The following is a 15409-nucleotide window of genomic DNA, read 5'->3' on the forward strand; positions in this document are numbered from 1 at the left end:
TCTCTCCGCCTCTCATTCCCTGACAACAGCCACAGAGGAGGTGGCCATATTGGTACAGCCACAGGTCTGATGGACAGGACCAGGATGTGGCATTAGGATTCATCTAACTGGTTCCATGCTGGGGAAAATCTGAACTCATCATCATTAGCATTCTGTTTCTCTACCAGGAGCAGGGAGAAGCAGGCATCCTGTGCTAAGCACAGCAGCAAGGGGAGACTCCTAGAGCAAAGCAGCCTTCAGAGCTCAGGGACACCTGCCCTCAGCCAGTGCAGCCAAGTGCTACCAGCACAGGCAGTGCAGGGTGTGAGAGAAGCCTTGGGAAAACAATGACCATAAGGTGGTGAAACTTTGGTGCTTGTGACAGATTGCAGGTGCTCTCCAAACACCAGCCTGAATAACGAGGTTTGGGAGAGAAGAAAATGCACAAGGTCCCACCCACCCTCCGCCTCTCCTCTACCTCTCCTCCTGGTGGGGGTGAAGCAGGACTAATTCATTTCTCACATTAAGAAGTGGCCCTGGGAGGGACCAGCCCCCACAGAGGCAGGAAACACGTGCACATTCCAATAAAGCACTCAAAGAGGCAATTATTTCTGGGCTGCCTATCCCAGCACAGAGTACAGGCAGCCAGATTTCCAGAGCTGCTGTCATTGCCTCTGGCTATTGGCAAAATTAAACTTCTTGAGAAATCAGAATAAGCTGGCCCTCAGCGGAAGGGGGTTGGAATCGTTTGCCTGCCTGGGGCCATCAGTGTGGAGCTGGGTGAGGGGAGCAGGGTGTGCGGATGGGGACAAAGGGAGATTATGGAGGAAGTGAAGTGGCATTATAGGACCCTACAAGGTAGCACATGCCCATTCCATGTACACATTGAAACACACATGGAATATTCCCCTTGGTGAGGGCAGGACTATGGTGTACTTGTTTAGTGCTATTCTTAGGAGAGCGACTAGCACTTAGTAGATGTTCAGTAAATATTGATTGTTGAATGGATGTTCACATTTTGGCATCTGGCCAAATTCCCCTGACAAACACAGAGAATCCTCCCCAGCCTTTCATCCAATACAGCTTACACACAGATACCTTGCTTCCACATCCTTTCCTGGAATGATGTCATGAGATATTTGGTAAATTCCCCCAAAAATGAGAAGTAGGAATTGGGAATGTAGCTCAGTTGGTAGAGCACTTGCCTAGCATGTGCAAAGCCCTGGAATCAACCCCCAGTACCATCAAAATAAATAAATAAATAAATAAATAAATAAGTGAGAAATGACTTCCTTGGGACATGAAGGAGTGGGCAGTGGCCTACTTGACCACCCCACAAACACACAAGGAGAAGATCTGTCCAGTTCTCAGATTATGATTCCCTCTTCCACTGATTTGGAAACATTTGCCTGCCTACTTCTGTCCTCCTCTCTCCAGCAAGCCTCTCCAGCTTCATGCTATGTCCCTCTCCCTCTTCAGATACCTCTTGTGTACCACTTCAAATTTCAGCCACTGCTGTGACAACCAGCTCCATGCTGGTGCCAACCACTTCAATCCTCGTGACCTGGCAGCACAGCACCCTCAAGCCCTTGACCCTCCCTCTTGCTTTTGCCTGAGGGCTTTTCTGTTGCCAGGGAACTGCTCCCTTTCCTGCCTGGGAGACCTAGAAGTTCAGGGTAGTTAATGGGGGAAAGGGGGGACTTTTGACAGTGTAGGTGGAAACCTGTGCCTTCCTGTTTGTTGCCCTTGGTGGAAGGTTCTGAGATTCATCAGAAAGCTTTTCGGATTGCTCTCTAGGTGCTTAAAGCTGCAATACTGTCCTATAGCTTCTCCTTCTCTGACTCTCCTCAACCCTCAGTCCTGCTCCTTTGATCATAGCCTCTGTCCCAGACTCAGTTTTTAGGAGAGCTCAGGCTACCCTCTCTCCCTCGTCACACTGTTTCCTTTCATTTCTCCATTCTTTCCTACCTCAGGACCTTCCAATAAGACTTTCCCATTGCCTGTAGTGCTTTGTTCTCTGTTCAGTAAGTCCCTGGGCTGAGGCTGACCCAAAGTAGGCAGCCACGAGAAGATCTGGGAAGACAATGCTCCAGGTAGAGGGGACAGCCAACACAAGAGCCCTAGGGCAGTAATGAAGAATTCGGTGTGCTGAGGGTAAAGCAAGAATGACTTTTGGTTAGAGCAGAGCAAGATGGAGTGGGAGAGGACAGGGACCAGACCATGTGCAGTATCTTAGGCCACAGCAGGGAGTTTGCACTTATAATGCATTAAGAAAGGAGCTTCCTAAAGGCAGGAGGTGCCCTGTATGTAGTAGGCACTTAATGTTTTAAATTTTTTTTATTTGTTCTAGTTAGTTGTACATGACAGCAGAATGCACTTATACATTTTGAAAAATCATATATAAGTGGAGTATAATTTCTCATTTTTCTGATTGTACATATTGTAGGATCGCATCGGTTATGCGGTCACCTACGTTCATGAGATAATAATGTCTGTTTCACTCTACTGTCTTTAAGTGAATAAATAACCCTCATCTACATCCATGTCCCAGTCACCCCTCCCCCACACAAGGTGACAAAATAATCCTGTTTTCTAAGATGACAGTTCCACCCAGCAGAGAGAGGATCAGGCTGTGGGAGGAGGGTGATTTGGTTTTATCCTAAAAGAATCCTTTGGGAGTGAGAGCCCTACCAGCTCTGGGCACTGACTCCTGTCTTCTCCTCTTTTCTCCCACAGTGGATTCTGATCTTGTTGCTCACTTCTCTGCTCCCGCTGGGCTCTGTTCCTGACACCATTAGTCACCTCCCTCAGTTCTCAGCTTCCTTAATGAGCAGCTGTCTTTTCTGTCTGAGGTAGGCCTGCCCCTGTCTGCTGCTTCTCAGGGAAACCAAGGTCAGGGTGGGAGTACAGGACTCAGAGAAGGTTCCTAGTGTTTCTTTCTGCTCCCTACCAGCTCTGAAGGCAGGGGGAGGGAAGTAGAGGGGCAGGAAAAAGGATTCCCTCTGTGTAAAGGAAGAGAAGTGGAAAACAGCTAAAATTTAGGGGTATATTGTAAAGGGGATCCCAGGTTTCACACTAGAAGGAGTTCATGGAAAACAGAGTTGTCTGCTTTTCACTGAGGGACAAGGAACAAGCTGATATAAGCAGAAGACACTGGGGTTGGCTAAAGGGTAGAGACTCATCCTGGTAGGTGACTGAGGCATGAGGCTGAAGGCTTTTCCTGGACTGTCCATTATTATACTCCAAGTGTGGAGGAAGAACCCTCCTGAAAAAGAGCATGGAATTGAGATTCCTTGATTGTGGTTGGTTGTTCTGAGGCATTTCTGGGCAGGGATATCCAAGAAGGGTCCAAAGTGACGGGGGATTTCTAGGCTGCTGTGCCAAGTAAGAGACTTGACACAGGGGCCTGCAGAAAAGAGCTGACACAGAGGATAAGCTGAAGAGGTTAGTGAAGGGGACTATTCATGGGTGCAAATGACAAAGTACATTGAAGCATCCAGGACCTAACCACAGAAGAAAACCTTTACCAGTGCTAAACCTGAAGGAGAAAAAGGAGGGACTGGGGTTACGAAAACCTGGTGAGAGCTATAACTGTCAGGGAGCTGTTGTTCCACAGGAGCTAGGGCCTCTACAGAGGAATTCATCAGCTGCCAATAAGGAAATCCAGCAGCAACCTCCTCCTTAGTTTCTCAAAAGATTATTACATGTTGCCTTCTGGGTGCAGTGGGCGCATGCCTATAATCCCAGTGACTCCAAAGATGAAGGCAAATTTTAATCCAGCCTCAACAATTTAGCAAGACTCTAGATCAAAATAAAGAATAAAAAGGGGTGAGGGAGTAGCTCTGTAGCAAACTATCCCTAGGTTCAATTCCTAATATCACACACACACCAAAGAAGCTTACAGATCCCTGTGCCACCTGTGCTCAGAACCATTCCATCTCTCAGACTGAGCTGGGTCAGCTCAGGGAAGACTCCAGCCACGTAGGGAGGATTTCAGTTGCTCTGAATCGGTCTCTAACCCAGCTGTTCAGTATCGGGGGTTCCCAAATGGTCCCATTCTCCCTGCTCCAGGCTTTAGGAACGAGCAGGCTGGGTAATTATATTTTCCTAACAAACCATTTCCCCCACTTGACTCTTTCAACTGGGTAAAGTGGGATGTTTCTCCTTGCTTCTCCCCTGCACGGGCACTGCTCTTTACCTCTTATCTTCTGAAATTCCATTTTTTATATCTGAGGCACCTGAGGAAGCTGGGGGAGCCCCTAACACTATCAGCTACTTAGATACTGAAAAAGGGTCCGCTGGTCCTGCCTGACATATCCCCAGAAATACCAAATCCTTCCCTCCCGCTCCTTGGTACTATGAAATTATTAAGTTCCATATGTTTACTTCTCAACCCTGTCCTGGAGTTCCAACCTTGGACCTTATTAAGCCCCTTTCTTCATACTAGTTCATTTCTCATCCTAGTCCCTCTGGAGCCCCCTAAGGAAATGATCTCTGAGCTCTGACCTAGGGGTCCTATCATAAATGATAGGTCTTGAACCTATCAGTTCAGGTAATGGTTCCATCCTTCCCCTATCCCCAACTTCCAAGACCAACTGGGCCCTTGGTTTTCCCAGTGTACACACCCTCTAGTAGGCCTGCTTACTATCCACTTTCCCTGACACAAACTTTGGGGGGTCTGGCTTGGGGGTACTGTTTTAGCAGTCATAATGTTTTTGGTGGTTGTTGTTTGTTTGGTGCTGGGCATTGAGCCTGGGCCTCAGGCACTAAGCATGTACTCTCCCACTGAGCTATATCCCCAGCCATAGCAGTCATAATTTTGGTGTACTGTCAATGAGGATGTCTCCATTTCTTTGCCAAAAGATTGTCATGTGACCCAAACCAGGTCACTTAGATGGTCTTTCCTGCTGGAATCTTGCATGGAATGATATGAAAATGAAATTAATCTATCTCCTAGGCAACACCATGAAGAAAGTACTTCTTGGCCTTAGTTCCTTTGATTTCACTGTCCTAGTTCCTCATTTTCCTAGGATAGGCTCTTTATGTTAATTCTGTAACACCTCTATTTTCTTGTTTTCTTTTTAGTACTGGGGATTGAACCCAGAGACATTTTACCACTGAGTCACAGTCCCAGCTTTTTATTTTGAGACAGGATCTCACTAAGTTGCTTAGGGCCTCTCTAAGTTGCTAAGACTGTCCTCAAACTTGTGATCCTCCTGCCTTAGCCTCCTAAGTTACTGGGATGATAGGCATGTGTCATCATGCCTGGCCTATTTCTTTCTAATATTAAAAATTTTTGGCTTGTTAGCTAGAGTTTTCTGTTGTTTGCAACCAAAGAATCTTCACCAATACAAATTCCCTATTCTTAGAGGAACCAGGGGGTATGTGCCTTTGGTGGGCTTTTGTTTAGAGCCTCTGGCTTAAATTCAAATTTCTTCTGGTCCTGGGATAAAATTTGGAAAGGAGCCCCTATGCAGGTCAATTTGTGTCATACCTTGTCTCAGGAACCCTGTCTTTGTTGGATACAGGTCTCTCTACTGAGGTCACAGCCTGAAATAACTAAGTTAACCTCCTATGACTCCCTATCACAAGTCCTACAGCAGGTCAGGTGGGTCTACTTGTTATTTTCCACAAATAGCAAACTTATTCCTGCCTGAGTCTTTTCTCGTGATGTTCTCAGACACCTGATAAGCCTGTGCACACCCCATCACCCCAAATGTCAGAGCCCTCCCAGACCTCCAGACCTTAGGTCACCTCCTGCCTCTCCTTCCCCAGAACCTTTTGTGCCTCATCCAGCCCTTAGTTACTTTTGAGCTACATACTTCACTGAGCTCTCTCTGATGTGGGACAGAGGGAGTGATTATGTAGTTTGGCTTTGTTTCCTTTGTAGACTTAAAACTTTGAGGGAGGGGAGGAGGCAGAGGGAAGGAAAGATGGTGGAATGAGACAAACATCATTACCCTATGTACATGTATGATTACACGAATGGTGTGACCCTACATCACATACAACCAAAGGAATGAAAAGTTGTACTCCATTTGTGTACAATGAATCAAAATGCATTCTACTGTCATGTATAACTAAATAGAACAAACAATTTAAAAAATGGAAAACAAAAAAGCAAAAATCTTTGAGGACTTGAGTACAGGCTCAAGTGCCTTGGTCCTTTTCCTGACCAGGCCTTGGTGCTGAACACGAGGCCCAGCACACAGTGGCTAATCATGTTTGGCCCTCCCTGGTTTGGAAATTGTCCTGGCCCTGCGATCCATAGTCTTCATTCATTTATCTACCATTTACCAAGCACCTACTAAGTGGGGGTTCTGGCCTAAGCTCTAGAGATACACAAAAAATAAAGCAGTTAAGGAATTCAGTCTAGTAGCAAAGATTTATTGAAAATTAAAGGTAGCAGAATGACCTTTTGAGAAAAGAACCATGTCTAGTTTTGCTTAGCTGCAGGCTCACCTCAAAAGAATGAAAGGCATTCTATCCCTCCTGAGGGAGAGCAGGACTTTGTGTCCTTGAGGTTTGGACTTTCTAAACTCCCATGGGGATTGGTTTGTTTCAGAGTAAAAAGGAAAAACTGCAAGAAGCAGGCCACCCAGAAGAAACTTACTTTTTTTTTTTTTTTTTTTTCCTTTTTCAGCACTAGGGTTTGAACCTCACACAGGCTAGGCAAACACTCTACCACTGAGCTATACCCCAAACCATCCAAACAGGCTTTTTAAACAAAGATTAGGGTTGGAGACTAAATGCTTCCCTGACTGAAGATTGGTTCCAACTTGAGAGGGTAAATGGGAATTCTCAACACTAGAAAGAAAATGAAGGTATGAATTCCCTTAGTGGCAGAGATCTGAGCCCCCCACCTAATGCAGGTCCTCTGAGATGGGAGGACATAAGACGAAGAATAATTGGGTGAACAAATTCATGACAATAATACTAGTCAGCATTTATGATGCACTTACTGTGTACCAGGCACTATGTTAAGTACTTAGTGAGTATTCACTTATTTTTCACAAGAACTCCAAGAAGTATGTACTGTTATTGTTTTCAGATGAAGCAAAGAAAGATTAAATGAATTGTCCAAGGATTTTGGATCTGAGAATCAAACCCAGGCAATCAGACTTCACTGAGAGCTATGGGTGCTTGTGTGGACTGAATACAAAGGACCACAGGGTCGGGGGCATTTGCTCTCAAAGGTCACAAGGGCTGGACTTGTTCAGAGGAGATGGGGCTCTCAGCACTCCCACGTTCAGATGTGCTTCACAACCAGGCAGGGAGCCTTAGTTGTGGTTACTGGCATTAGCTGAGGACCTAGCAATCTTGTTAAGAAGGGGTTTACACCCGTTATTCCTATTGCCACAGGAATGCTATATAACAATCACAAATTTTCAGTGGCATACAACAGTACGTATTTACTTGGTTTGTGTGTTTGGGGGTTTGCTGCTATAGGCTGACTTTGGCTACACTGGTTTGGTTCCACTCGATATGTTTCTCCAATCCTCCTTTCAGGACCAGCAAGCCTGCCAGGGAATGTTCATGGACATGGCAGAAGCACCCGAGCAACAGTTCCAACGTGCAAATTCATTTTAAGCCTCTGTTTATGTCACATCTGTTAAGGTACTATTGGTCAAAAGTTACATGGCTGAGGCCAGAGTCAAGGTATGGAGAAATACACACCACTCCCCGCCCCCCCATCCTTCTAGTGCAAGGAAGAGTGTGGCAGGCAGTGTGGAAGTATAATTCTACTAGTGTCCCACAGAATTTAAACTGAATTTAGTTCTGGTATATAGAGAGAATGAAATGCTACATTATGTCATGGAGCCATTCACGCCTGTTATAAAGAGAGACTCTATCTTCAGGAGACACAAAGTGTGCTAAGAATATTTAAAATTTTAGTTTTTATTTTAGTAAAAATCTTAAAATGCCTTTTAACAAGAATATACTCTGGATGGTCTAGAAGACTATGATAGCTGCTTTGCAGTTTTCAGAGCCCCAGTGATGAGCTTGAGTGCCAGCATTAACTTTCTAATTTGGCTTTCTCAAATTGGGGCCCATATTCTCAGGGAGTCATGCATTTGCAAGGTTAGAAAACAGTGGTGAGACTAATACACAGCAAAGGCCCAGATAAACAGAAAATGCCCAAAGACAGTTCTGTGGACATCCAAGAAGAGGGGAGGTTGGGGAACCTATGGGACTTAAAACAGAGTTTATGGTGCTCTATAGAGAAGCTGTGACAGCATTTGAATAGTTCTTGCAAAACCATGTGACAGAATTCTGGGGATTATCTCCAGGCCCCATCTGAGTGAACATGATCAGATTCCCTGTTCTAGGCCTTTTGGCCCAGGGCCAATTCCTTCACCCTCACATATATGCTACTGGTTATAGTATTTGGAGAGGAGTAAGGAGAGTGAAATGACTAAATTCCTTTGCTGTGGAGACAAACCAAACAAGGTTCAAATATTGGTGTTGACATTTACTAGATCTGGGCCCAAAGCAGGTTGTTTGAATTCGCTGGATTCATTTCCCCATCCGAAGAAGGGAATCATAATACTCTCACAGGATGTTTTAAGATTTAGAAATTGCAGCTGGGTGTGGTGGTGGTGCATTCCTGTAATCCCAGAAACTGGGAAGGTTGAAGTAGGAGGATCACAAGATGGAGGCCAGCCTCAGCAATTTAGTGAAAGCCTCAGCAACTTAGCAGGACTCTGTCTCAAATTTTTTAAAAAAGTTAAAAGGGCTGGGATGTAGCTCAATGGTGAGCACCCCTGGGTTAGAATTAGAACTTGCCAGCAAAGTCTAAAGTTTTCTGTTTTTGTGTTTTAGATAAGGTCAATACTATGATGCCCAGGCTGGTTTCAGACTCTGGGCTCCATATAGTCCTCCTGCCTTAGCCTCAAAAATAGCTGGAACTTTAGGGTCGCAGTCCCATGCCCAGCTTACCTGAGGTTTTATTAATGGGAATATTTTGATTTCTGATTCAATTATAGAAACGTTATGGGATTATCCAGATTTTCTGTTTCAAGGTGTGTCAGTTTTGTTAAATTATATATGTCAAGCAATTTTTCTATTTCACATCTATGTTCAAGTTTATTGTCACAAAATTATTCATAATATTCTCTTATTTTCTAATGCCCGAAGCATTCATAGTGATATCTTTCTTTTAATTCCTGACATTGATTATTTTCATCTTTTTGCAACTTGTCTTGATCATTACCACCAGAGATTTTTCGGTTTTCACAGAATTGGCTGATTCTCCGTTACACATTTGTTTTCTATTTCTTCTATTTCTGTTCTTCACTTTATTTCCTTACTTCTACTTTGAGTTTATGTTGCTGTGGGGTTTTTTTCACTAACTTATTGAGATAAATTCTTAGGTCATTAATTTTCAATCTGTTTTCTTTTCTAACATGTACATTTCCTTTTAGAGGCTTAAATGAAAAAAAAAATAATAATGTGCCTGGTCCTAAACAGACCCTCTATAAATATCTTTTTTTTTTTTTTTTGGTGCTGCAGGGGATTGAAACCAGGGCCTCCTACTACTAGGCAAGAGCTCTACCACTGAGCTACACCTTCAGTCACATGTCTAAATTCTTTTTTTTCTTCCACTTTTTAAAAAAAGTGTTCTTTTTAGATATTCATGACAGTAGAATGTATTTTGACATATTATACATACATGGGGTGTAACTTCCCATTCTTGTGGTCATACATGATGTGGAGTTACACTGGTCAGAATTCATAGGAAAGTTATGTCTGATTCATTCTACAGCCTTTCCTGTTTCCATTCCCCCTCCCTTCCCTTCATTTCCTTTTGTCTAATACAATGAACTTCTTTTCTTCCCTCCCCCCACATGTCCAAATTCTTTTCTTTTTCTTTTTTTTTTAACCAGTCACCTTTTATTGGATATTAATACTCGGGATAGGAAAGGATGAGGCCATGAGGCCAGGATTTCAGTTCATAGGGGAGGAGGTCCCAATCAGGAGAACACAGTATGCGCTCCACACTGGCCCCTCTTCAATGGTACTTGTGTCGCCACTGGTGCTTGAGTTCCTTGTAAGAAAGGCGGTAGCTGAAAAGCACATAGGCTGCGGGCACCATGTTGACGCCCGCAATGCTGCCCTTCTTCACATTGATGTACTTATTGTAGAACCGGTAGTAACCTCTCTGAAATGCTCCACAATTCCTTCAGGGTGAAATCCCGCATCAATATCCAGCTTGGAAGCTCTCCTAGTTTGACATCCATGAGTTTTTCTTTCACTGGCTTGACTGACGCCATCTTGGACCCAGAGACTCACAAGCACAAAAATGGTTGCTCTAAGCTCTAAGTTTCATGTATTTTGCTAGTCAACTATAGATAATTGAAGCAGTGTTTATCATCTTGTCCTCCACCAACTCCTGCAATCCCCATCACACTCCATGTATCTGGATTTCTCATATAGGCCCAAACAGAACCTGCAGAAGCAAAATATAGCAAAGGTCTTTTATGTGAGGGCTGTGGGAGCCAAATTGGAAATGAATATTTTCTCCTCTTATCAATTTTATCAACTGAGCTCTCCTAAGACCCTTGGTTCCCAACCTTTTCAAGTGTTAAGTCCTACTTTGTCTCATAAAAAAAAAAGCTAGGTGTACCGCTTTGGTGGAACTGAATTGGGCAGACAGAGGCAGGAGGATCGCAAGGTGGAGGTTAGCTTAGGCAACCTAGTGAGAGCCTGTCTTAAAATAAAATTGAAAAGGGGAGGGAGACAGGAGATGTAGCTCAGTGGTAAAGCACCCCTGGGTTTAATCCCCAGTACAGGGGGGAAAAAAAAGTAGGTGTACTCCCATATGATGTTGGTGTACCTTCAATACAGCTTCATAGACAGCTAACATTTATTGAGAATCTTACTAAGTGCCAGACACATTTTTCAGATGTCAAGTGAGGTGGTTGGAACATCCCAGCAGTCTCTTCTGTGTATCAGATGCAGAGTTCACAAAGCTGGGCTGGGGGAGGCTATAGAATGGTATCCAAACTCCTTACACTGGTAAGCTAAAGAGTGTTAACTTCCAACTCCTTCCATACTTTCTCCCCTAGGTCTGAGAACCTGTACTTCACATCTTCTGCATTTCCTTAATAGCCACTGTTAGATTTTGCCAGTTGGAAACACTGGCCAAACTGGAAAAGAGAAGTAAGGGAAAAGTCATTTTCCTTTCTGCATTTCAATGGCATTTCTAGCAATGACCACATTGCTTGCTCTGGAGCTCCCACTTAGGCAATTTAGTTCCACCAGCATCCTCAGTGGTCAGCAATTTTCAACTATGATCATCACTATTTCCCATTTTGCTCTTTCAGCCTTAGGGCTGATATTGACTTCCTATAATTGCTAATATTTGGATAACCTCATTTCTGCATTTTTACCTCCAGTCCTTCCAACATGTTTGTTACCAATTCCTTGAATTAAATTTCTTCTACTTGAAATACCTAGAGTGGTTTCTGGTTTTTCTTGATAGTCTATTGACTTTTAAAAAAAAAATTTTTTTTTAGTTGATGATGGACCTTTTTTTAATTTATTTATATGTGGTGCTGAGAATCAAACCCAGCACCTTGCATGTGCTAGGCAAGCACTCTACCACTGAGCCACGATCCCAACTGACTCTTTCATTTGACTTCATAGAACTTTGCATAGACTGACCTTTATTCAACTTTCTAACCTCCTATTCCAACTTGTTCTCCTTCTTGCTTATACTTCAGTAACATCTGTTGCCTTTCTGTTCCACAAATAACTGTAGCTGTTTTCTTTCTTGGGGTCTTTGCACCTGTTGTTCCCAATGCTTAGGATGCTTTACCCTAAGCATTTTGCAAAACCTCTCATGACTCAGGTCTCAGCATATCAACTTTGCTGAGCAACCTTCCCTGACCGCCTAATCTACCACAAGCCTATTGCACACCCATGTACTTTGTGTGTGTTTGTGTGTGTGTGTGTGTGTGTGTGTGTGTGTGTATTGGGAGTGGGGTACTGGCGATTGAACCCAGAGGTCCTCTACTACTGAGCCACACACCTGGTCCTTTTTATTTTGAGAGGCTGGGCTCGAACTTGGATCATTCTGCCTCAGCCTCCCAAGTCACTGGGATTATAGCTGTGCACCACTGTACCTGGCTCAGACACAGGTACTCTTATCTTATTTTTTATTATCCTTGTAGCACTTATTACTAACCTAATCTTGCTGATTTATTCCTTAACATGTTTATTGTCTGCTTTCCCAGACTAAAACTTCAAAAGAACAAGAAGCTTGCTTTCTTGATTATTACTGTATCCAGTGCCTGGCACAGAGTTGGTCCTTAATATATATATATTTATGTGTATATATTTAGTTGTTGATGAACCTTTATTTTATTTATTTATTTTTATGTGGTGCTGAAAATAGAACCCAGTGCCTCACACATGCTAGGCAAGTGCTCTACCACTGAGCCACAACCCCAGCCCTTAATAGACAGTTTGAGTGAATGAATGATGAAATGATAATGCAAGCCTCCCTTCAGACCTCAGATGAGTCCTGGTTCCTATTGAGATACTTGACATTTGAGCCACCAATAGGGAGATCTTCCTGCCTCCCCTGACTTTGGCAGGGCCACCAAAGTCTGTGCCTATCAGCAGGGTCCTGAGCCCCACTCACACCTTCAGGCAGGCCCCTCCTGGGCAGTGGGAGGCTTCCCTGTGTCTCTGCCCTGTCTCCTGGCACATCCTAGTCAGCCTGTTTCCTTCCATGCTTCCAGCAGGCTGCAGGGCATTAATGATTAAAAGTGCAAACCTGCCCAGGGCCAGTATCAATTAGGCTACACGCCCACCATGTGGACAGCTCATTAATTCCAACAAGCCAGAATTCACTCTCACAAAGCTTTTGTCCCCATCTGTGTACTGAATTTGATAACTATAAAGAAAACAAACAAGACTGTGACAAAATTAATTTTACTGATCATCACATTCTTATCACATAAGAAACAGAAATTTTCTGTTACATAATCATTTAACCCAAATGATTGCTCTAATAATAAGCTGAACCTAAAAAGACAATGAAATTTACACTGTAATGCATACAACTGTAAAGAGTCATTATATTTTTCTTTCATGACAATATGAACAAAATAAACGATGGGACCTTATTTTAAACAAAACAAAATTTCATTTTGTTTCTACAGACTGAGGCTTCCTTTGCAAGATTGTGTGCTACATCAGGTTAGCTTGTCTATCTGCCAGCCTTTGGGAAGATTTTTTTTTTTTTTAATTGAGTTTTAAAATTTCCTAGTTTGGGAGCATTCTGTGACTAAAGCAGGCAAGGGAAATAGAAAACCCGTAGAAACCTTCATAAGAACATTCGGAGCACAATTCCTAACAAGACATTGAGGGAGAAGCTGAACTTAGGCCGGCATCTGGGCTTGGTCAACGCAGGAAGGACGGAAGAGTCCTGCCAAAAGCCTGTCTACTCTGGACTTATTTACCAGCAATCACAGACACTTCCCAGTTCCAGGGGCTCCTGGATGGGCAGCTTTGTATCCTCTGGGAAGCTGGCAGACAGACACATTATAGAGTCTCATCCTTCTGTTATTCCCTCCCAATTTCTCTGCATTAGATTAAGCAGACCATCCACCATTCCTTGGAAGCATTCTGCTTTCCCCCCTTTATGCCCTTCTCATGCTATTCCTCTGTTACAATGCCCTACCTTTTCTATACCCATCTGGAACCTCTAATTTTGTTTGAAACTCAGCTCAAAAGCCACTTCCTCAAAGAAAGCTTCACTGATGCTCCCAATTATAAAGTATTGCTCCTTCTGAACTCCTAATGCCCTGATCATATGATTCTGAGCACTTTCTGTTATATATGTGTGGGCATTCATGTACTCTACCCCTTTGTGCTGATTATTTTCCCTCACTGTAAAAGTATTTTTGATTATATTGACCTGTGACTTTCAATACCTACCTATAGGGAAAGGATACTTTATCACATCACTTCTAGGTGTCAGTTTGGCCATGTGACTTGCTTTGGCCAATCAAATAAGAATGCAACTGATCAGAGCAGAAGCTGTAAGAGTCATCACAATACCTTCTTAACCCACTGCCATGAGAGCACTGTGTAAACAAAGGAGACACTCTGAGCAGAACTGAAGTTATCCTAAACTGCTGGCAAGAAATAAACCTTTGTTGCTATGAAACATGGAGAGCTGGGGATTATTTGTTATCACAGCATAGTCTGGCAAAGCTGACTAATATGTCTTTACTAAACTGCAAGCTTCTTCTTGGGGAGGATCATATCTGATTCATGATTTGTCTCTCACCCTTCATGAGCCTAGTACAAAGCCTCACTAGGAGGCTCAGCAACCATTAACTGAGGGAACAAATAAATGAATATAGCATTTATTAAGTGTTACTATGATAATCTCTTACCTTCTGTAGTGCTATGAAATAAACAATGCAATTGCACAGTCACTGTCTCACCAGGTCTCAGGATAACCCTGGGGGAACAAATACCAATTGCTTTTTGTCTGTTTAAAGTCCTGTTTTCTTTGGCAAACTATTGCTCCCACCATTCCCTGTGGTTCTGATGGGGCTGCCAATCAAAACACCAGCCACTCTGATCACAGGAGTAGGAGTAGGTGTGTGTCCAATCACATTATCTCATCCTCTGGACACAATGATTGGATCAAAGATTAACAAGGTCCATCAGAGCTCTTTCCTGAGATGAGGTGCAGATTTAGGGAAAAAAAAAAAAAAATCTACAGAGTCCCAAGGAACTGGGCATGGTGGCACACACCTATAATTCCAGCAACTTGGGATACAAGACAGTAGAATCAAAAGTTCAAGGCCAGCCTGGGCAATATAGCACCTTGTTTCAACATAGAAAGAAAAGAAAAGAAAGAGAAGAGAAGAGAAGAGAAGAAAAGAGAAGAGAAGAGGAGAAGGGAAGGGAAGAAGGAAGGAAGAAAGAAAAGAAGAGTCCCAAAGTTTTCTTAGACTTTTCCCAAACTCTCCCTAGAAAGGAAGGAAGGAAACAAGGAAGGTAGGTAGGTAGGTAGGTAGGTAGGTAGGAGGAGGGAGGGAGGGAAGGAAGGAAGGAAGGAAGGAAGAAAGAGTTCTAAGGTCTCCTAGACTTTCCCTAAATTCTCCTTTCACCCTGACTGTTGGCTTCATACCTGTAAAGCAACCAGAATGTTATTCTGGAAATATAAGTTGAATCAACTCCTATTGTTTAAAACCACCAAAATTGTGGATCCTTTGAACAAGATAAAAATTCTAGGGGCTGGGGAGATAGCTCAGTCGGTAGAGTGCTTGCCTTGCAAGCACAAGGCCCTGGGTTCAATCCCCAGCACCCAAAAAAAAAAAAAAAAAATTCTACATGCTATCTACAAGGTCCTTCATGATCTGGCCCCTCCCTCCTTTGTGGTTTGTCATCTCTTATCCCT

The 15409-nt window shown here is 43.4% G+C and overlaps 1 pseudogene; it reads right to left on the bottom strand.

Annotated features, from left to right (window-relative positions):
- Nucleotides 1-9991: 9991 nt before the first annotated feature.
- Nucleotides 9992-14454, bottom strand: LOC124987681 (ATP synthase subunit f, mitochondrial-like; annotated as a pseudogene).
- Nucleotides 14455-15409: the final 955 nt, after the last annotated feature.

The sequence above is a fragment of the Sciurus carolinensis genome, chromosome 6 (assembly GCF_902686445.1).
Source record: "Sciurus carolinensis chromosome 6, mSciCar1.2, whole genome shotgun sequence".
Classification (NCBI taxonomy): Eukaryota; Metazoa; Chordata; class Mammalia; order Rodentia; family Sciuridae; genus Sciurus; species Sciurus carolinensis.